Source organism: Ovis aries, chromosome 16 (genome assembly GCF_016772045.2).
Source record: "Ovis aries strain OAR_USU_Benz2616 breed Rambouillet chromosome 16, ARS-UI_Ramb_v3.0, whole genome shotgun sequence".
NCBI lineage: Eukaryota > Metazoa > Chordata > Mammalia > Artiodactyla > Bovidae > Ovis > Ovis aries.
This window is the reverse complement of record NC_056069.1, coordinates 29,114,712-29,137,660: the sequence shown is the minus strand read 5'-3', so window position 1 is coordinate 29,137,660 and position 22,949 is coordinate 29,114,712. Positions and strand designations below refer to the sequence as shown.

At 37.9% G+C, this 22,949-nt stretch overlaps 1 non-coding gene and 1 pseudogene across 1 annotated transcript; both read left to right on the top strand.

Moving 5' to 3' along the window:
• The first annotated feature begins 10,384 nt into the window (after positions 1-10,384).
• Positions 10,385-11,236, top strand: LOC101114813 (cytochrome c oxidase assembly protein COX11, mitochondrial-like; annotated as a pseudogene).
• Positions 11,237-12,675: 1,439 nt separating this feature from the next.
• Positions 12,676-12,747, top strand: TRNAS-GGA (transfer RNA serine (anticodon GGA)). Its single transcript has one exon. It is a non-coding gene; the product is annotated as a tRNA-Ser (tRNA).
• Positions 12,748-22,949: the final 10,202 nt, after the last annotated feature.

The window sequence follows — 22,949 nt, the reverse complement described above, 5'->3', positions numbered from 1 at the left end:
AGAATACAGTGAAGGACAGGGAAGCCTGGTGTGCTCAGTCCATGGTGTCGCAAAGAATCAGACATTATTGAGTGAATGAAAAACAACAGGGTGGCAAATGAATGCATGTTTATAAAATTATCAATCTTCATTTCTCTTTTAACTTGATGTGCTGCATTTGACACAACTGAAAAACTTTACTGGGTTTTGGAGCTCAGGATTAACTTCTTCAAGTCCAGTCAGTTGATCACTGGCCTTCATGAAAGGGAGGTGGCCTCCTGTAAAAACTCTAAGGAAACAGGCAATAAATGGGCTATGACCAAGTGCCATCAATTCAAGTGCTCCCTCAACCATGAATCTCAAGGAGCATTAGAGGTAGTCTAAGGTGCAAGGAGTTGACTCATTGGAAAAGACTGATGCTGGGAGGGATTGGGGGCAGGAGGAGAAGGGGATGACCGAGGATGAGATGGCTGCATGGCATCACTGACTCGATGGATGTGAATCTGAGTGAACTCCGGGAGTTGGGGATGGACAGGGAGGCCTGGCATGGTGCGATTCATGGGGTCGCAAAGAGTCAGACACGACTGAGCCACTGAACTGAATTGAACTGAAGGTTCTACAACTACATCAATAGGTATGGACCTCAGCCTTGTCTATGATCATACTAGGGGAGGAGCCAGTGCTCTCTGGACTACACAACCTAAAAGCTTTACACCCTGGTGGGCAGAATCCCTTACTCCAAGTGTGATATCAGCCCACTGAGTCCTTGTGCCCACACAGTGATGTTTAAATATTGTGTCTATATTCATCATAAAATTGGTATATAATTTTTAAATGTTTTATTTTTCCTTTATCAGGTTTGATACCAAAGATAAATTGACATGATAAAATCAGTTATATAATTCACTATCATATCTTTCAGAGATGAATGAGAATGGGTATTGGAAAATGGGTAGTCATTTTGCCAAAATTCTCTGAATCTCAATCACAATTAAAGTACACTTGAATCAGTTTTCTGAGATCATGATTAGACATTTTCTCAAGGAAAAATATTTCTTAGTATCCTCTGAGGGCCTTTAGGAAGCCCAGACTCTTTCTTTCATCCTTAAAGCTTTATTAAAGAGCAAATAGTAAAAAGTTTATTTTATTCATATTCCTCGCACAAAAATGCATGAAAATTGACCTCAGAATAAAGAGATCAACACTGTTATTTTCTGTGTGCTGTTATTTTCTATTTCTGTTAATGGATTCCTCTTGGGTACTTTTAGTGTCTCCCAAATATCTCCCCTCACTCCATCTATCAGTGTATACTTTGGGCTAAAGAATGGAGAACCAAATTTCATCTTTAAAAACTGTATTATATTAGTAAAGAGAAGTAATGGGAGTAATTGACTGATATATTTGCACTGCTGAATTAAAACCCTAAATACTGCTTTTCCTGACAATGTAAGAATTTTGCTCTTAGTTATATTTTTTTAAGATGCATTTTACTCTTCCTAAATGGAAAATTACTATATAAAAATTATTTTTTCATTTAGTTTTTTCATTCAAATTGAAACAAATTTTATAATTCACAATATATAAAACCTCACAAAATAACTCAAAGAGAGTTTTAGTGTAATTTTTTTTAAAAGCATTTCCTCTGTATTCTCTATTATGCATCTGCTCATAGGTTAGATTTCATAAGAGAATTATAGAATTAATATTCTAGTGCAAATAGGATGTAATGTATCATTTTGGGTACATTCAGATATACGCAAATAAGACTTCCTGAATAAGCTCTAATAAGGCTTCCTGAATCATTGAATTCAATCTCAACATAATTTACTTTAGGAAATATTAAGTGAATGTCATTAACCACTCAGCATATTATATCTTAGAGTGTCTTAAATCTTTTTTCTATTTTATTTAAAATGGCTGAAATAAAATTGCATTATGAGTTTACTGGGGAAAAATAAGTGAATTTCTCATAAATACTATGAGTCAAATTTAAAAACATATTAATGCAAATACTGGCATTGAGCAAAATGCAAACTCATTGCTTTGCTGTATTCATAACAATGACAACCAAGTCAACTATAGCTTTGATCGTCTATTTAGAAGAAAACTATTTGGTAATTGATACTGGTGAATGGTGAAGTCACTCAGTCGTGTCCGACTGTTTGCGACCCCATGGACAGTAGCCTACCAGGATCCTCCATCCATGGGATTCTCCAGGCAAGAATACTGGAGTGGGTTGCTAGATAAATGTATTTATCAAGATGATATGAGAATATTTACTCTAAATGAGATAATACTACATTGTCTTAATTTAATTGGATTTTTTATTTTTAATTTCTTAGTATGACAGACATAATGAGAAATGGGAATTACCTGATTCCATTCCTCTGGAGACAAGAACAGAGGACCAAGACATAAGTTAACTGAGACTCAGTGGCTAACAACTAAATCAAACAAGAACAAGTTGAGGAGGTAAAAGGGAGGTGAAGATAAGCCAGTGGGAAGAGGGCAAATTGAACTATTCAACAGCAAAGAGGAGCTGAATCAGATACAACAGTATGAATACAAGGTTAGAAGAATGACAGGAAAACCTTCTAGCTATAGAAGAGAAAAATAAAGTTACAGGAATTTAGGAGACTGTCGAGTTTATACTTAAGATAGGATATATTGTTCTCTGTATTAATTTGTATATGACATATGTATTTACAGATTGTGGCATGGGGAACCTACCAGTAGATCATACTTTTATTTTGAATTCTTTCATTCAAATTTACAAACTGTGGTTTATCCAATATAAGGTAATAAAAACAGTTATAATTTTAGTTAGTCTTCTCACACTCACAGGCTCTCAGAAAATTTCAATATTTTTTGTAGGTGCACAGAAACTAAAGGAGAATATGCAAAAAGTAATTGACAATGATCTTTTAATGTATTACAAATCTACAAATTAAGAAATTGGATTATCTTTACATTCATCCAACCAATTGAATCTTTGGAAATTAAGAATCAAGATGTTTGGAATTATGATATTTCATTTGTAATGGTAAAGTTTTTATTTTAAATCTGCTAATTTATTGATTAGCATGCCCACATGCTTTTAAGGACATTATTTTGTAATTCAAAATAATTGACTATTTTTCTCTGTAAGTTATTTCATTTTCCATAAGCTCCATCATGATTTGTTCTTAATGCACTTTTCAAAAAGCAATAAAGATAATTTGTTCCTTTGTGACATCAACTTAAAATAAACAACTACATTCTGTAACCACAGATGAGGTAAGAGTGAATATTTGCAAATTAAAAATAATGAAAGAGATAAATAAACATATTCCAGTTGAGATGGTGTAATAATTAGAAAAGAGCCAGATAAGTATAACAATTTGCATATTTAATGATTTTCAGCCACCAGTGCCATTTTTTTTTAAAGCATCATAATTCTCAAGAGCTGCTTTTGTATATGCAAGACAGGTTGAGAATACTATACCTTCTTGTTCCTTTAAAACTTCCCTCTCCAAAGAATACTGCATGTGTTGAAAATGGTGATTCTGAAAATAGTGGAAAAGGAAAACATTCTTGATGTATTTACAAATAAATGTTTTGGATTTCAATCAGAAGTTTATATATCCCATGAAAACTAAGCAAATATTTTAGATGCTATTTTATAATAGAAGATTCCATTCTATTTCAAAAGATTAAGTAAGCAATATATAAATAAGCCAAAGAATTAATGCTTTCGAAGCGTGTTGCTGGAGAAGATTCCTGAGAGTCCTTTGGACAGCAAGGAGATCAAACCAATCAATTCTGAATTAAATCAACCCTGAGTACACATTGGAAGGACTGATGCTGAACCTAAAGCTCCAATACATTGGCTACCTGATTTGAAGAGCCGACTTATTAGTAAAGACTCATGCTGGAAAATATTGAGGGCTGGAGAAGAAGGGGATGACAGAGGATGAGATAGTTGGATGGCATCATCAACTCAATGGACATGAGTTTGAGCAAACCCTGGGAGATAGTGAAGTGGCAAGTCCAATCATCAGACATGAAAACTGAACAAGCAAATAGGCTCAAAATGAAGTTAATGCAGCAGCTCGGACTGCAGCCTACCAGTCTCCTCCATCCATGGACGCAGGCAAGAGCATTGAACAAAATTTTACTCAACAAAATCCTAATTCTTGGAACTTACTGTAATCAACCTCTGAATTCATGTACATTCTAGTTGGAAGGATCTGATGCTGTAACCTTTTAAAAGCTCCAAAAACATGGGTCTACCTGCTGTATCCTTGAATAGACTGCCGGATAGTATACATGTTAGAATTTTTAGAAACATGAACATGCATGCACCGAAGCATGCTGCATCTCAACGCAGGATCCTCTATGATCCACCTCCCAGAATTCTGGAAATAAAAGCAAAAATACAAGCAAGGTGAAAAGACAGCCTTCTGAATGGGAGAAAATGAAGCAACTGACAAACAACTAATCTCAAAATATACAAGCAACTTATGCAGCTCAACTCCAGAAAAATAAACGACCCAATCAAAAAATGGGCCAAAGAACTAAATAGACATTTCTCCAAAGAAGACATACGGATGGCTAACAAACACATGAAAAGATGCTCAACATCACTCATTATTAGAGAAATGCAAATCAAAACCACAATGAGGTACCACTTCACACCAGTCAGAATGGCTGCGATCCAAAAATCTGCAAGCAATAAATGCTGGAGAGGGTGTGGAGAAAAGGGAACCCTCCTACACTGTTGGTGGGAATGCAAACTAGTACAGCCACTATGGAGAACAGTGTGGAGATTCCTTTAAAATTGCAAATAGAACTACCTTATGACCCAGCAATCCCACTGTTGGGCATACACACCGAGGAAACCAGAATTGAAAGAGACACATGTACCCCAATGTTCATGGCTTATTTTTTTTAAGTTATTATTTTGATTTACTTTCTCAAATGTCTCAATGTTAATTAGATATAAATTTTGTCCTTTTTATTAATTCTTTTCCTTGGTAATAGTTACTGTTTTGTTAGTCTGGTGTTCTTTTCAAAGGTGTTTAATTTCCTAAAAGCATTATTGATTCGCATTTGCCTGTTTATGTTTGAAGATGAGGTCTTCAATTAACTATTGGTATATCTGGAATTTATTTGGTGGTGGTGGTTTAATCGCTAACTTATGTCTGACTCTCATTTGCTTTTCCTGATTAAGAAGTTCTGATACTTAGATCAGAAAAGACCCTGATGCTGGGAAAGATTGAAGGTGGGAGCAGAAGGGGATGACAGACAGTGAGATGGTTGGATGGTATCACTGACTCAGTGGACATGAATTTGAATAAACTCCTCTAGTTGGTGATGGACAGGGAAGCCTAGGGTGCTGTAGTCCATGCGATCACAAAATGTTGGACACAACTGAGCTACTGAACTGAACTGAACTGACTGAACTGATACTTAGATGTATTGTCCTATCTCAAAGGAAAGGTTAGGGTTGAATTTTGGGCTTACATGCTACCAAAAACTTTCACTTCAGAGAAAAGTCTTTTTGGATTTATTTTAGGGGCCGACTCCATAGTCAGTCAGAAACTGTTTCTCTATTTCCTCCTATCACCCCAAACTCTCCCCATTATTTAGAATTAATTTAGACACTGATAGGCTTTTCCTAGAGCTCCAAATAACACTTGGAATATTAAGATAAATGTTTTCATTTGTTTAGAACTTAACGTCAAGGTTTTATTACAAATTATACAACACGTTTCAGCTCAATAGCTACAGAAAAGTAGAGGCAGATACAGATCTTCTGCTCTAAATGCAAACTTTTAATTCATTTCTTTACAGGAACACATTAGACATTTTCTGTTATTTGTATCTGTTGATTCTGACCTGATAGCTTCTCTGAGGTTTTTAAGGAGCTCTGCTGCTGCTGCTGCTGCTGCTAAGTCGCTTCAGTCGTGTCCGACTCTGTGCGACCCCAGAGACGGCAGCCCACCAGGCTCCCCCATCCCTGGGATTCTCCAGGCAAGAACACTGGAGTGGGTTGCCATTTCCTTCTCCAATGCAGGAAAGTGAAAAGTGAAAGACAAGTCGCTCAGTCGTGTCCGGCTCTTAGCGACCCCATGGACTGCAGCACACCAGGCTCAGTTCTCACCTAATCTGGTGTTGGTACTTTTTTCAACTATGTTTTTATATATTACTCTGTGCTTACATATCCATTCCAAGTATGCAACATTTTCTTATGTGTTCTTTAATTTTACATTCATTATTTTGTACCAAATAATTTTTCCACTGAACATTACATATTTGAAATTTCTTTATGAGGATAGATATATCTCTAGTTCATTCCATTTAACTGTACCATTAATTTATTTTTCAATTCTAAAGAACAGATGCCTCTTATTTTCCCCAATATGTTTTAAACTGAAATCAACCACAAAATTATTATCTCTTATGCATATCTTCAAGAGTTATTCTGAATCTTTAGTTCTCAAAGTTTAGTCTGAAGGCCCTGGGAGTACATGTGAGGTCAAATGTATTTTTACAATACTGCTAAAGAATCCTTTGCCTTTTTCATTCTCATAAGTGAATTCACTGAATCATTATTTCCCAAATATCCAGTGGGTAGTATAATAAAATTTTTTGCAGTTATGAGACCTGTTTAAAGTATAAGAGAGATTAATATATCTTAGTGTAAGAGTACAAACTGTTTATTGACATGGCTACAGAATCCACATTGCGAGTAACATTTTAAAAGTAATATTTATTAAGTTCTGGTATAGCATAAAGAATATCCATAATTACATAAAAGGTTATTCAAATGTTCCTTCCTATTCAACCAAACAACATACTGAATCAGCTTGAACATAGACATCATATGAATCTGTGTTCTATTAAGCCAGATAAAGAGACACAAGCAATGCCACTCTTTCCACTAATTTCTGTTTTAAAAATAATTTTTCATTAAATGTTATTTTAATATGTAATGAATTTATTATGCTATTTAAAAATATATTGATGAATAAACTTTTCCCAATTTTGAGAATTAAACTTTTAAATTTCTATAGGAATAGAGTATACATTCTCTATGAATGTATGTATGTATATATATACATATATTCTACAAAAGCATAATTCTTAGAGATCTTCAAATAATGTTTTGTAGTTTAAAGGTATCCTGAGGCCATAAAAGTTTGAAAACTATTTCTATGAGGGTCTACACCTCACATTAAAAATAACAAGGTGTAGGATATGCAGCAATTTTAGCACATACTGAAAGTTATTCTTCAGTCTTGTTGTACCAAATACAGCGCCATAAGCGATTTGCAAGGATCCTTATTTTTGCATATCTCTAGTAACATTTTAAATATGGAAAAATTACAGTTTGTTGTATGATTTTCAATATGATGGGTGTGAAATGATAACCAATTGTGTTACTTTTTATCCCATGCTCATGACAAAGGGCATATTGCTTTTTAAACCAGATTATAAAGCATGTTCCAGCTCATAATGGTTCAGTTAGCTAAATGAACATCCTGGACTTGCTTTTCAAAGAGTACAAGTTTCACTCCTTACCATTTTCATGTACTAGAACTCATCAAAATGTCTCCACAATGTGCCCTACCAAAGAATTTTGGATAAAATAGGAAGATGGCTTTGTGGACATTCTTCACCCTGACTGGGTTATGTGTAGCTCTGTTTTCTTTAAATAGCCTATATAATGTAAGATTAGCTGCATGTCCTCACCGAAGCGATGCTTTGGCTTCTCTATGTCAATGAAGTAGGTCACACCACAACTAATGTCCCTCTGCTAATTCCAGCTCACATTCTAGGTCATGAGAGCTTATTATACTCCTCTCTTCGGTCCTAGATACTATGGTGTTCAGGTTTCCTAGAATGAACAACCTTTTAGTACAAAGTTCAATTCAGTTCAGTGCTCAGTTGTGTCCGACTCTTTGTGACCCCATGGACTGCAGCAAGCCAGGCCTCCCTGTCCATCACCAGCTCCCAGAGTTTCCTCAAACTCATATCCATTGAGTCGGTGATGCCATCTAATAATTTCCTCCTCTGTCGTCCCCTTCTCCCACCGTCAATCTTTCCAAGCATCAGGGTCTTTTCAAATGAGTCAGTTCTTCGCATCAGGTGGCCAAAGTGCCAGGTGAAGTGAAGTGAAGTGAAGTCGCTCAGCCATGTCCAACTCTTTGTGACCCCGTGGACTGTAGCCTACCAGGCTCCTCCCTCCATGGGATTCTCCAGGCAAGAGGACTGGAGTGGGTTGCCATTTCCTTCTCCAGGGGATCTTCCTGACCCAGGGATTGAACCCGGCTCTCCCGCATTCCAGGCAGACGCTTTAACCTCTGAGCCACCAGGGAAGCCCATAACTGCCAGGTAGCTAAACCTAATTATGCTTCTTATAATCTGAAGTCATTTAAAAATAGTAGAAATAGCACCACTAATAATAAGCTGAGGACACTGGCAATGTAAGAAATTTACTCTCTATTCTGTTCACTGCACTTCTCCCTTTATCCATTCCTAAAGACATGTAGGAATCTTGGTAGAAATAAACTCTCAAATTCAAAGCCACTTCCAAAGGTCATCAGTCAGCATCTGTGCTGTTTCTTCTCTGGCAGGAACTCAGTCTTACGTACCAATCATAGTCACATGAGAGAGACCATGTTGCTGCAAATTCAGTACAATAACTGCAAATTGTCTGTTTTTATTTTAGCTCAACCAGTGATCTGCTTACATGTTAAAAATGAATTTAATGTCTGCTTACACAGTACTATAGTTTACATGGAACTCCAGTCCACAAACATTATAAATATAATATTCAAATTATTTAGAGCTGAAAACTATAAAAAGTCTACTTAACAACACCTAAAATTGTGTTATGAAAAAGAATTCCATATGAAAAGATGCTCCTCATCATATGGCAATAGGAAAATGCAAATTAAAACAAAAATGAGATACCACTTCAGTTCAGTTCAGTCTCTCAGTCCGACTCTTTGCTACCCCATGGACTACAACGTGCCAGGTTTCCCTGTCCAGCATCAACTCCCAGAGCTTGCTCATACTCATGTCCATTGAGTCAATGATGCCATCCAACCATCTCATCTTCTGTAATCCCCTTCTTCTGACTTCACTCTTTGGCAATTTGATCTCTCGTTCAAATCTTTTCTAAATCCAGTTTGAACATCTGGAAGTTCTCAGTTCATATTCTGTTGAAGCCTGGCTTGGAGAACTTTGAGCATTACTTTGCGAGCATGTGAGTGCAACTGTATGGTAGTTTGAGCATTCTTTGGCATTGCCTCTTTTTGGGATTGGGATGAAAACTGACCTTTTTCAATCCTGTGGCCACTGCTGACTTTTCTAGATTTGCTGACATGTTGAGTGCAGCACTTTCACAACATCATTTTTCAGGATTTGAAATAGCTCACCTGGAATTCCATCACTTCCACTAGCTTTGTTCATAGTGATACTTCCTAAGGCCCACTTGACTTTGCACTCCAGAATGTCTGGCTCTAGATGAGTATCACACCATCAGGTACACATCTATTAAAATGGCAAATCCAGAATACTGATAATGCCAAATGCTGGTAAGGATGTGAAGCAAAAAAATCATACATTGCTGGTGGGAATTCAAAATGGTATAGCCACTTCACAAGACAATTTGACCTTTTCTTACAAAACCAAACATACTTTTACTATATGATCCAGCAGTTGTGTTCCAAAGGAGCTGAAAACTTATATCCACACAAAAACTTGCATGCAGATGTTTATAGCTGCTTTATTCATAAATGCCAAAATTTAGAAGCAAGCAAGATGTCCTTCAGTAGGTGAATGGATAGATAAACCCTGGTACATCCAGATTATGGAATGTTACTTAATGCTAAAAAGAAATGAGCATCAAGCCATGAAAAGACAAAGAAACTTAAATGCACATTATTAAGTGAAAGAAGTCAATCTGAGAAGGTTAAATACTGTAGGATCCTAACACTATGACATTGTAGACAAGACAAAACTATAGAGACAATGGAAAAATCAGTGGTCACCAGGAATAGTGGGCAACATAGATGAATAGGTAGAGCATAGAATTTTAAGGTAGTAAAAATACTCTGTATGATATTATAATGATGCATCCATGTCTCTAAACATTTGTCTAAACCCATTGAAGGCACAACAAGAAGAATGTCCTAATGTAAACTAAGGACTCTGGGTGATTACGATATGTCATTGTGGTTCTTTTTTTTTCATATAACACTCTGATGAATGATGTTGATAATGGGGAAAGCTATGCATGTATGGGAGCTGGGGATATATGGAAATCTCTGTACTCTCCTGTCGGTTTTATTGTAAACCTAAAACTTATCTTAAAAATATAGGCTCCTAACAGGGGGAGTTCTTTCCGCGCGTCATGGGAGGGCTCTGGCATCTTGCTTGAAGGCGCACCATTGTCTGCAGGTGACCTTGGAAGCACCTTGGGAACCCAACCAGGGCTGCAGAGAGGGTAGAGCCCGTGTCTCAGGCCGTGGAGGAGCGGGACAGCGGGTACTAGAAGGGGCTGAGGCAGCTCGGGACAGCAAGGCGCCCGAGCCCAGCGGTGCAGCCGCCTCGGTGGCTGAAGAGCACTAACCCCTACACGCGCTCACAGGAGAAGAATTGGCAGCGATGGAAAAAATCAGTCTTCACCTATGTGGTCGCCGCGGCGGTGGACATGCCGGGGGCGTCCTGTGCCGCCGTGCTCCTTTACTGGTTCTATTGCCAGACTACTGGACTTGGAGGATCAGCCGTAGCAGGTCATGCATCAGAGCAGATTTAAAACATGGTACCTGTTAAGGATCGCATCATTAAAGTCACGTTTAATGCAGATGTGCATGCAAGTCTCCAGTGGAACTTTAGACATCAGCAAACAGAAATATGTGTAGTGCCGGGAGAGACAGCTCTGGCGTTTCATAGAACTAAGAACCCCACTGACAAACCAGCAATCGGAATTTCTACGTACAATGTTGTACCATTTGAAGCTGGACAGTATTTCAGTGAAATACAGTGCTTCTGCTTTGAAGAACAAAGGCTTAATCCACAAGAGGAAGTAGATATGCGGGTATTTTTCTACAGTGATCCTGAATTTGCTGAAGATTCAAGCATGGTGAATGTTGATCTCATCTCTCTTTCTTACACTTTTTTTGAAGCAAAGAAGGGGCATAAGTTGCCAGTCCCAGGCTATAATTCAAATTACCAAGTCCTGCTTCAAATTTGTGATGTTTGAAAAATCATATACCTTGTCTTTTCAGAGAAGTATTTACAATAATGTGAAGCCTTCTGTTTTAAATGTTATGTACTGATGGTTCTTTTCTTCCCAACTCATTTACCCTACTTAGAATGTATGACTGTTCAAAACCATGTATGTTGGCGGAAACTTGATGGTTCAGCTCCCTTTTTAGATTATCAGCACTTCATACTTGTAGCAATGAAATTTTATTATTATTTCTCAAATAGTTGTTTATTTTCACTACGAACAGTCCCTATTTTCAAAGCTCAAAATGAAAGAGGAATCACTGAGTCCTAACAGCTTGCCCAAAGACATTTTGATTTCAAATCTGACTGTGTTTTCCCTTTAAGATTAGGGCTATTTTACATACGGAGTACTAAATAAGTACTTTGAAATTCTGGTATCATGAAATTTAAATAAAATGCATTAAGTATATCTAGTAGGCTTCCAGCATTTCTTGTGATAATTCCAAGTACCCAGATTTTAAATTGCAAGTGGGATTGTGAAGATTTACTAACATCAGAAGTTCTTCTGGAAAAAAAAGTTATTGAACTGTTTTAATAGTAATTCATTTGTCATTATAATTTATGACAAAGGAAAGTACAAATTATTCTGAATGCTTTCCAATAAACTTTCTTCCAAAAAAACAAAAAAGACCATTTAGTGTTTTAAAGAATTGTATTTAAAGGCAACCAGTGTAGAATCCAGTGACCTCTTGACGGTACCTGAAATACAGTTGAGCTACAATCATCAAAGTTTTCACAACTCATAATTCTAAATAAGAGTGTTATTTATAAAGAAGTGCAAATTGACTTTTACATTCAACTTTAGTTAAATAAAGGCACCCAAGTATTCTTCCTAGATAAAAAAAATGTAATGATACATATACATATAGTTCAAAAGACAATATAAAATAATTACAGCTTGTTGCTACAAAAAATAAATGCAAAAACAATATATGAATTAATTTAGCATTCAATAATACATAAAAATTAGTCACAATCACTGCATCAAATCATTTATATACATCAAAGTGTAGATGGTACTTCATGATTTTTAGACTACTCAAATTTTAATTTACTAGAATTAAAATAATTCTGCAATTAGGTCATAGATATCCCATTTGTATTCCCTAGCCAGATTTTTCTCCTTCTTTCCCTGTGGGTTTTCAGTTGTGTTCTGCCCTTGGAGAAGCACCCCACAAGGCAGAAGATGAGGATTTAACTGATTAAACCCTGTCAAAGATTAAGAGTCTCTGTATGTTCCAATTATGTCAAAATCCACTGGATCGAAGAGCTAAAAATAACACTAAGTCTCTTCTTGTCACTTGGGTTTTCCAATATTAGTACAAACAAACTTAAAAAAACAATCATTTATGTTAGTAACTTGCTACTGATGTTTTATGTTTTTGCTACCCATATGTGTGAGTATGGGTTTCCTTGGTGGCTCAGAGGTTAAAGCGTCTGCCTGGAATGCGGGAGACCCAGGTTCGATCCCTGGGTCGGGAAGATCCCCTGGAGAAGGAAATGGCAACCCACTCCAGTACTCTTGCCTAGAGAATCCCATGGAGGGAGGAGCCTGGTAGGCTACAGTCCATGGGGTCGCAAAGAGTCAGACACAACTGAGAGACTTCACTTCATTTCACTTCACATCGTGGACACACAAAATAAGCCTTATCCTGGATAAGAGGAAGAAAGACCTACAAAATGTTATTTTGGATCTTCAAAAAATTGCTTAGAAATATAGTAGGTAATGTAAATGTACAAAAAATGTATAATGTTTTTAAATGAACACAGGAATGCTGACTTAATGTGTTAACAAATTCGTTTTAAAAATAGCTGCAATGGGATTGATGGACTATATCTGAGGGAATTGTAAGAACTATTCTAAATCTAGAGCTGTGTTCCAAGAAGATGAAATTAGCTCACCCATTTATTTCTCTTGTCTTAAAAAAATCTCACTGAAATATCCAAAGAAATTTTTTTTAAAAAATTAAAGAAAACCCATAGTACTAATGAAAGATATAAAGGACACCATTGATACACCTTAGCACTGAGGAATTTCTAGAACAGATACACAAGAAGAGATCAAATTGATGGTATAAAACAATCGTTGCTGGGGACACAACATATGGCTTCATAAGCAAAAAGGGTCTCCATGAGAAGTAAATAGAAATGTTCAATAATTTTCAAGCTCAGAAATGTTGGAGCTGAGGTACCAGAGCCATGGGTGCTAAGTGTAAATAACTGAAGGACTTGCAAAATTCTAAGAATGTCCAGAATGAGTTAATACTGAGATATTTTTCTTAACATGGGTGGTAGGGTCCAGAAATAGCCAAGATAAAAAGGGAATAATATCCTACTTAGATTTGGGCAGGCTCAAGAAATAAAGAGAAAAGCACATCCTTCACTGTATAGAAGTTAACTTTCCATGTCACCGTGATATTTGCATCCATAATTTTCATTGGCCCTAAAGGATCTAAGGAGACACTGCCACAGCTAAAATCCCAATAGATGCTGGAAGATAAATGGGTTCAAGCATGACATGGATTGGGAGTGAGTGAGAGTGATGAAAAGATCTTGATGGATCTTCCAGGTGAATACTCACTAGCAACCAAAGATACCAATCTGGTAAATGTCTGTGGACCAAGAAGGAAAGCTCAGAGTCAGTCAGTGCCCACTTGGTACATGTAGAACTTGCTCACGAATTTCCACAACATGTTTACATTTCAAGAGGGACCCTCAGAAGATTAAAAAAAAAAAACAAAACAAAACTGTAAGTACCCCCACCTCCTGCCTCTGGTAACCACTAACCTAAAGTGACTAAAGGTAATCAAAATGTATAACACAAATTTCCAGTTATAAAATAAATAAGTCAGGGGGAATAATGCACAGCATTGTTGCTATCATTAATAATACCATATTGCATATTTGAAAGTTACTAAAGTTTGAAATAGGAAAAGGAGTACGTCAAGGCTGTATATTGTCACCCTGCTTATTTAACTTATATGCAAAGTACATCATGAGAAATGCTGGACTGGAAGAAACGCTGGACTGGAAGAAACACAAGCTGGAATCAAGATTGCCGGGAGAAATATCAATAACCTCAGATATGCAGATGACACCACCCTTATGGCAGAAAGTGAAGAGCAACTAAAAAGCCTCTTGATGAAAGTGAAAGAGGAGAGTGAAAAAGTTGGCTTAAAGCTCAACATTCAGAAAATGAAGATCATGGCATCCGGTCCCATCACTTCATGGGAAATAGATGCGGAAACAATGGAAACAAAACTGGAGAAAGTAGAATGATCAGTGGGTTGCCAGGAGCTCAAGATTAGTGGTGGGAGGGATGAAAAGAAGGGACAAAGAGGAGGAGCATAGGAGGTTTTAGGAGAGTGAAACTATTCTGATATAATAGTGGTGGATATACATCATTATGCATTTTTTAAAATCCACAGACTGTACAAGACAAAGAGGACAGTTTACAGTAGGGTAAACTAATGTGGACTTTAGTTAATAATAATGCACGTATACTGGTTCATCAATGATAACAAATGTATTGCAACAATACAGACAGCAAATACAGAAGGAAATGGCAATCCATCCCAGTATTCTTGCCTGGAAAATCCCGTGGATAGAGGAGCCTAGTGGTCTATGGCCCATGGGGTTGCAAAGAGTCAGACATGACTTAGTGACTGAACAACAGCAACAAACACAGATGGAAATAACAGGAGAGACTGTGGAGGGGAGCGGCTATATAGGTACTCCTCGCACTTTCCAAAGGACCTTCCTATAAACTTAAAACTTCTCTGAAAATATAAAACTTAGTAAATTTTAAAATATGTAGTCTGTCACATAATAAGAGCAAAAGTACCTTCAAAAAATTAGCACATATTGTTAATAGAGATTAGAATTGTTGTTCAATCGCCTAGTGATGTCTGACTTTCTGTGACCCCAGGGACTGCAGCACGCCAGGCCTCCCTGTCCCTCACCATCTCCCAAAGTTTGCCCACGCTCATATCTATTGCATCAGTGATGCCAGCAGCCAGCTCATCCTTTGATGCCCTCTCCTCCTTCTGCCCTCAATCTTCCCATCATCAAGGACTTTTCCAGAGAGTCAGCTGTTTGCATCAGGTTCAGCTTCAGCTTCAGCATCAGTCCTTCCAATGAGTATTCAGGGTTGATTTCCCTTAAGATTCACTGGTTTCATCTCCCTGCTGTCCAAAAGACTCTCAGGAGTCTTCTCCAACACCACTGTTTGAAAGCATCAATTGGAATAGATTAGAATACACCCAACATAAAATCAAAATGTCGTTTAGGAGATGAACTCAGACGGTTAAGAGCAACAGGAAAAAGAAATTTTAAAAAACCATAATATCTCCATTGAAGTATAATTTACACAGTTTAACATTCACCCATTTTAAATGAATAGTTCAGTGAATTTTTAATACATTTATAGAGTTGTATAATAGCTACCACAATTTAATTTTTAAAACATTTCTATGTAGCCCAAAAATACCCTCATGACACTTTGTAGTTAATCTCATTTTTCAGTCTTGGCCCAAAGCAATCACTGATGTGTTTTCTGTCTCTATTCGACTATTGAATGATGGAGTCATTCAATATGTAGCTTTTTCTTTCTGTTCTGTTTCATTCAATATAATGTCTTTGAGCTTCATCCATGTTACTGCGTATGTCAGGAACTTGTTCCTACCGATTTCTGAGTAGTATTCTATTATATACATACATACATACATACATACATACATATATATATCACACAGTTCATTTTGTTTATCCATTTCATTGTTGATGGATTTTGGATTTTTCACTTTAGCACTGTTATGAATAATGATAGCATGAATATTCACAAACAGTTCTTTTTGTAAACATTTATGTTTTAGTTATTTGAATAGATACTTAGAAGTGTAATTGCTGAATTTTGTGTTAAATATACATTTAACTTTCTAAGAAACTACCAAACTATCTTCTAAAGGAGCTTAAACATTTCACCTTTCTGCCAGAAGAATATAAAGTTTCCATTATATATGGAAAGTTTCCCCCATATCTTTACCTTCATTTGTTATTATTAGTCTTTTGGTTTATATTCTTTCTAGTTGATATATAATAACATCTCATTGCAGTTAGAAATGGAAAACTTGAGAGAAAAATATGAAAAAGAAAGAAAAAAATAAAGAGATGCAAAAACAAGTGACAGGATTTTCAGAAAAGTAAATTTAATGCAGTGAAGAAAGAATAACAAACATATGGTTTCAGTGAAACATTATGAATAAAGATATATACCCAGATGTGCTTTTGGCAACCTTTACAAACTCCAGTGAGAAATTTAAAAAAAATCATGCCAGTTTCTATACAAATATTTTACCTGAAATACAGATAATCAGATTAATATCAGTCTTATTACTTACCATGCTAAATTCTAGGAGACATCATAGTAGCATTTACCATATTGAAAACAGATGATTTTGAGCTTAGATAACCAGCCCAACCACCATTCCCCCCAAAAAGGCAAAATAAAATACCCACTCAACTTGCTTGGGAACAAATAGGGAAAATACTATAGCTAAATTAAAACATAAATATAAAAGTCAGAATATAAGAATCAAGAAATGGTAGCAAGGCATAAATGTCATAAACAAATGATTGCAATACTATATAATACTGCTACACAGATAAGTGTTCTGAAAACACAAAGGAGAGATATTTCAACAGTGAATATATAAAAGTGGTCACAATACGTGAAGATCTTTATACTGCAAATTAATTCCTGTAAGAAGTTAAACACAATGAAAGAAATACAAAAAAGCTAAGAAGATGAAACAACTCGACTAAGTGAGAATTTTAATCTATGCCATCCCTAAATAAGGATGATGGGCATGTGAACTAACTGTCCACAGTGGCCGGGATGAGAGCTACATATCAACCTGACATCATGACCTTTTATTTACCAAAGCCCATCTAGCAACTGTTGCCTCTGAATGTCTAATCTAACAGCAACAGAGATCAATGCTGAGTCCCCATATGGCACTTGTCCTCAAGGATATCAAATTGTAACCAGATGGGCAAGTTGACTACAGCAAGTCCCTTTCCTTGAAAGGATCAGAGTTGTCTTCCCCCCCGCACCCCCTACAAGGATAAACATTTATTCCAGGTGTTGGTTGGTCTTTCCTGAATATAGAGCCTCAGAACCATAATCTGGATGTTGACTAAATGCCTGGTTCACAAGCAAGGAATCCCACACAATATGGTATCTGACCAGGAAGTGTTACAGTAGACACATGACCATCAAATCTACTGGCCATATCACAAAACACACCATCCCAAAGCAGGCAGGTCTCACTGAGCACTGGAATAACCTTTGTTGTTGCTGTTCATTCACTAATTTGTGCCCGACTCTTTGCAATCTCATGGACTGCAGGATGCCAAGGCTTCCCTGTCCTTCACTATCTCCCAATGTTTGCTCAAACTCGTGTCCACTGAATCAGTGATGCCATCCAACCATCTCATTCTCTGTCACCCCCTTCTCCTCCTAACCTCAATTTTTTCAAGCATCAGGGTCTTTTCCAGTGAGTTGGTACTTCACATCAGGTGGCCAATGAATAACCTTTAGCACATCTAAAGTCCATTTCAGAGGCAACACTTGGAAGAATAGGGAACAATCCTTTAGGATGCAGTATAGCATAAACCATAGACTTTTGTATGGCACTCTGTCTACTATGCAAAGAATACATAGGTCCAAAAGAATACGTAAGTCCAAAATCAAAGAGGTAAAACCATAAGTGGCTCCAATTGCCATCTGACTCGGTAATCCACTGGGAAATTTGAATCTCTGCAACTCTGTTGCTCAAATTTTAGTCCTAGTCTTCAAAGGAAGCACAGTCTTTTTAGGTTGCACAACAATTAGTCCACTGATTTAAAAACCACAATGAGGTACCACTTCACACCAGTCAGAATGGCTGTGATCCAAAAATCTGCAAGCAATAAATGCTGGAGAGGGTGTGGAGAAAGGGAATCCTCCTACACTGTTGGTGGGAATGCAAACTAGTACAGCCACTATGGAGAACAGTGTGGAGATTCCTTAAAAAGTTGCAAATAGAACTACCTTATGACCCAGCAATCCCACTGCTGGGCATACACACTGAGGAAACCAGAATTGAAAGAGACACATGTACCCCAATGTTCATCGCAGCACTGTTTATAATAGCCAGGACATGGAAACAACCTAGATGTCCATCAGCAGATGAATGGATAAGCAAGCTGTGGTACATATATACAATGGAGTATTACTCAGCCATTAAAAAGAATTCATTTGAATCAGTTCTGATGAGATGGATGAAACTGGAGCCGATTATACAGAGTGAAGTAAGCCAGAAAGAAAAACACCAATACAGTATACTGACACATATATATGGAATTTAGAAAGATGACCCTGTATGCAAGACAGGAAAAAAGACACAGATGTGTATAACGGACTTTTGGACTCAGAGGGAGAGGGAGAGGGTGGGATGATTTGGGAGAATGGCATTCTAACATGTATACTATCATGTAAGAATTGAATCGCCAGTCTATGTCTGACGCAGGATACAGCATGCTTGGGGCTGCTGCATGGGGATGACCCAGAGAGATGTTGTGGGGAGGGAGGTGGGAGGGGAGTTCATGTTTGGGAACGTATGTAAGAATTAAAGATTTTAAAATTATAAAAAAATAAAAATAAAAATAAATCATTCTAACCCCATCCCCTCAATAAAGGCCAAATAAAAACATTTCAGATTAAAAAAATAAAATTAAATTAAAAAAAATAAATAAAAACCATGGGTGCCAGAAGGACACTTTGGACTCCCTGTGTCCAGAGAACATCTGTCAAGAGAAGTCATCCTTGTGCAAGGGGTAATTGACTCTGATCAGCAGGAAGAGAAGGACTTCTTTTACTCAAGAATACACCGAAGTGATCATTAAAATCGAAATGACCACTTGAGAAAACTCTTGGTTTTATAACTTTTCTCATCTTAACTGTGAATGAACGCAAATAGCAGCCAGCCTGAAATGGGTATAACTAGCAAGGGCTCAACTGTCTCAAGGAGAAGTTCTATTGTCATTATCCCAACTAAGCCAGATGAGGTGGTAAGTAAGGTTGTAGGTAATATAAAATGAAGAGTAAAGGAGAAACGATGAGTACTAGTTTCAACCTCAAGACCAATTGCAATAAGTGAAGTTCATCCCGCTAACTTCTCCTTTCTCAATTTGCTCTCAGGAAAAGACCACAGGAACCACGGAGAAGGTGCTCCCAGACATGCATGGAGAAGTTACATAAGCCTAAGTGTTAGTCGCTCAGTCATGTCCAGATCTTTGCAACTCCATGGTCTATAGCCCACCAGGCTCCTCTGTCCATGGGATTTCCCAGGAAAGAATACTGGAGTGGGTTGCCATTTCCTTTTCCAGGGGATCTTCTTGACCCAGGGATTCAACCCGGCTCTCCCACATTGCAGGCAAATTCTTTACTGTCTGAGCCAGGGAAGCCCCAGGAAGCATGGAGAAGCAGAACTGTGCTATATAATAGACTCTGGTAGCATTGAAAATTCATCACTGCTGCACCAGGGAGCATGACTGACTAACAGCCCGGCTGTTGCACTTGTGAATCCACCAGCATGTTTGCAAGCGAATGGCAACTCACTCCATTATCTTTGCTTGGAGAATTCTATGGGGTTGCAAAGAGTCGGACACGACTGAGCAACTAACACTTTCACTTTCATGCTTCCTGTGTACTGCTTAAAGCCAATGACTGAGCACAGGGGGAATACTTAATGGAAGTCTTTTTCTGCGGAGATGATGCACTCTTGTAACAGAGAGGCATGACTTGAGGATATTCCATCAAGCTGGCCAAACAAACTTAGATTCTGGAATTCTCTAGATTCTCAGACTCTTCCTTTCTAATCCTCTTTCCTACTCTCTTTACCTCAAATGTGTCAAGCCAAACTTGCCTTAGATACCAAACTCCACTGATGCTCAATTCCTATAGCTGGCCCTCCATATAAGGGATTCTGTATCTGCAGACTCAACCAACCATAGATCCTAAATATAGTACATGGTTGAATCTGCAAATGGGGAATTTGTGGATTTGGAGGGCCTACTGTAGTCTTACGATAGCACTTGAAGGAGAAAGATGCTGCATGAAGGAGTTTGAACAACATGTGTAGGCTACTCCTTCACTGTCAGCTGTGAACATCATCCTTTTTACATTATCAGGTAAAGCTTTTGGCTTCCTGATACCTCTGTATTCACTCCCTTTCTCTCTCTCTCCCTCTCTTCCTCCTCCCATTGCCTCTCTCTCCCATTCTTCTCCTTCTCCCTCTCTTCTCACCCCACCACTTGCTACCTTTCCTCCTGTGTTTCTCTTCATTTCAAATATCTATATGAAAGTTACATACTGAAGTACATGTAAACACTAATTATAAACTATAATTCTTAATAGACATGACAGTTAATTTTACATGTCAACATGACTGGGTCACAGAATGTCCAGATATTTGGTCAAACATTATTCTGGAAGTATCTATGAGGATGTTTCTGGATGAGATTAACATTTGAATCAGTAGACTGAAGAAAGCAGATTGCCCTTCTAATGCAAGTGGGCAGCATGCATTGGTTGAAAGACTGAATAAAACAAAAATGGTGATCCTCCTATGAGGAACTGTTGCCTGACTGCCTTCTAACTGGTGCATGAATTTCTTTTTCCCTTCCTTAAGACTGTAACTGAAACATTGGCTTTTCCTTTGTCTTAGGTCGACTGACACTCAGACTACAACGACACCATTGGCACTCCTGGGTCTATGGCCTACCAACTGCAGATCTTGGAAACTCTCATCCTCCATAATAACACATGAGCCAATTGCTTACAGTGAGTCAATCTCTCTATCTCTTTCTGTCTCTGTCTCCACTGAGAGGAAGAGAGAGAGAGTGAGAGATTTCAGTGGTTCTGTTTCTCTGGATCAGTTCAGTTCAGTTCAGTCGCTCAGTCGTGTCCGACTCTTTGCAACCTCCTGAATCGCACCACGCCAGGCCTCCCTGTCCATCACCAACTCCTGGAGTTCACTCAAACTCATGTGCATCCAGTCAGCGATGCCATCCAGCCATCTCATCCTCTGTCATCCCCTTCTCCTACTGCCCCCAATCCCTCCCAGCATCAGGGTCTTTTCCAATGAGTCAACTCTTCACATGAGGTGGCCAAAGTATTGCAGTTTCAGCTTTAGCATCATTCCTTCCAAAAGAACACCCAGGGCTGATCTCCTTTAGGATGGGCTGGTTGGAGCTCCTTGCAGTCCAAGGGACTCTCAAGAGTCTTCTCCGACACCACAGTTCAAAAGCATCAATTCTTCAGTGCTCAGCTTTCTTTATAGTCCAACTCTCACATCCATACATGACTACTGGAAAAACCATAGCCTTGACTAGACAGACCTTTGTTGGCAAAGTAATGTCTCTGCTTTTGAATATGCTATCTAGGTTGGTCATAACTTTCCTTCCAAGGAGTAAGTATCTTAATTTCATGGCTGCAATCACCATCTGCAGTGATTTTTGACCCCAGAAAAATAAAGTCTGACACTGTTTCCACTGTTTCCCCCTCTATTTCCCATGAAGTGGTGGGACCAGATGCCATGATCTTAGTTTCCGAATGTTTCTCTGGATAGTTCTAACAAATACAATGGAATTGCTGTGTTATTAAAGAAAAGAGTAGGCTGAAGAATTTTACACAGTAACTACATACTTGATTCTCTCTTCAAACCTATAAAATATAACAGACTAATGCATGCCTCATATTGTCCTCTTTTTGCTCTATTTAGCTTTGAGCTTCTAAGTCTATCCAGGCACAACACAATCATGTTGGGAAAAGCTAGAGTATTTGCTTTCTATTACTGTATATCTGATTATGACAGCTTAGTGGCCTTAAACATCTATTTATTAACTCACAGCTTTATAGGTCAGGAGTTCAGCCACAGTGTGGCTGAGTTCTTAGCTCAAGGTCTCACAGGCTGAAGACACTGTCAACCAGGCTGCATTATCACTTGGAAACTGACAGAAGATCTGCTTCCAAACTCACTGAAGTTGTTGGAAAAATTAATTCCCTTGGGGTTAAAGAACCCAAGCTCCCTGTTGTATTGCTAGCTGCGGATGGGGGACAGATCCCAGCTCCTAGAGGCTTTCTCAGGTCCTTGCCAAATGGCTTTGTCCAACTCAGCAACAGAGAATAGGCTGTGTATCAAATTCCTTTCTGACTTTGATTTTCCCTGACTACTGTTTCTGAGACCATCCAGAGAAAAAATCTCTGCTTTAAATGGCTCATATGATTAGTTCAAAAATAGCTGTGATGATCTCCCAGTTTGACCTTCAGTTCAAATCAGTCACTCAGTCACGTATGACTCTTTGTGACCCCATGGACTGCACCATGACAGACCTCCCTGTCCATCACCAACTCCCAGAGCTTACTCAAACTCTTGTCCATTGAGCTGGTGATGTCATCCAACTGTCTCATCCTATGTTGTCCCCTTCTTCTCTCACCTTCGATCTTTCCCAGCATTAGAGTCTTTTCAAATGAGTCAGTTCTTCGCATCAGGTGGCCAAAGTATTGGAGTTTCAGATTCAGCATCAGTCCTTCCAATGAATATTCAAGACTGATTTATTTTAGGATGGATTGGTTGGAT